Source organism: Fringilla coelebs (genome assembly GCF_963513975.1).
Source record: "Fringilla coelebs genome assembly, chromosome: 1".
Classification (NCBI taxonomy): Eukaryota; Metazoa; Chordata; class Aves; order Passeriformes; family Fringillidae; genus Fringilla; species Fringilla coelebs.
In genome coordinates, this window is record NC_140028.1 from 86,584,322 (window position 1) to 86,585,797 (window position 1,476).

Consider the following 1,476-nt stretch of genomic DNA (forward strand, 5'->3'; position numbering starts at 1 on the left):
AAGACTGTTCTATCTCATTTTTTGTCATGATTCTTGGATCTCTACAAAGTTTAAGGGGGGGAAAAAGGATGATGAGGGAAACAAGTTCAAAAATCACATTTTAATTATGAAGTATCAGTCATGTTTACACATATTTTACATTCACAGAGGAAAAACTGTTCCTTGCTTTGAAGACCCAGGAGAAGTAACACAAATTATACATTATAAGGGCAGCACATCCCCAAACCATCTCATTCCAGGAGCCTTTGTAGCTGACATAACTGATGGGTAGATAGATAACCAAGCACAGGGCAGCACACGGGATGAGGATCTCGGCTTGGAGAGTGTAGAGACTCGTTTGGGATCCTGCCATGGGTTAGAGTTGAGTTATGATTTGAAAAGGTAGAGGCAGGAATCAGAGAGACAGGAGGCTCCTGAAGCTGAGCACAAGTTTACAAAGGCTGGTCATAAGCAGTGGCCTACATCATTCATGTTGGAGAGGTTCAGCATGTACAGCTAGGGCAGCTGTGGCTCACATCTGGCCACCCAGGAGCTTTGACATATGGCCTCCATCCTACACACCCACATTCTGCAGCTCAAACAAATTCCTGAGCAGCCAAAGAACCCCTGGTGCACAGATGACCAACACCTCAGAGCAGCCAAGAGCTAGCAGCAAGGGAGAGTCTCTTGTTTTCTTCTTGTGCAGCAAAACTCTCACCTACTATCCCAGCAACAGAGAGTAAGTCTGAGACCTGCTCACACAGGGAAACTTACCACAGCTGAATGTGAACCAGCAAGCATGCAAGAGGGGATAGAGCACAGTAAATACACTGCTCTTTCAGCCCATTTCTGTTACACCCTGGTTTGGAGAGGGGAAAAAAGAAGAGGAAAGAGAGAAGGCCAAGCTGTTCATCACAGCTTTGACCACCACTCCCCAAATCAGGTTTCCAATTATGCTGTTTTGGAAACAAATAATCCAAGACACCATCATTGCTGCATTTTAGGGCCACATAAACAATAAAACAGTATCACTATACAGACACAGGAACTTCTTTCTCCTCATGCCAGCAGCTCTTCAACTTCACCCGGCCCCCATGATTCCCATGAGATGTCAGAAGAGCCATACCTTGAGGAGACGCTAACAAAATTCCATTCAGCAGCAGCATTCATGAACGAGTTCACTTGCTCAGCTGTTTCACTGCAATCGCACAACAAAACCATGACTAAAACCCAAATTCCTGCCACCAAGATTCTTGGTCTGTTATCTGATGAAAGACTCAGCAGATTAAAAACAGACACAACGCTAGTTCAACACTTGTGTTTGAAACTGATCCCATAATAGCCAAGATCCTCTCAGCCAAATTCAACAGGCTCCTTATTACCTTGGGCACATCTGAAGGAGCCCCCAGGCCCACAACAGCAAACAAGTGAGCTTTTGCCTCCACACCATAGAGAGGCCTCCCCAGAGCATCTGTAGCAGAATCTGCGGTAAGAAGT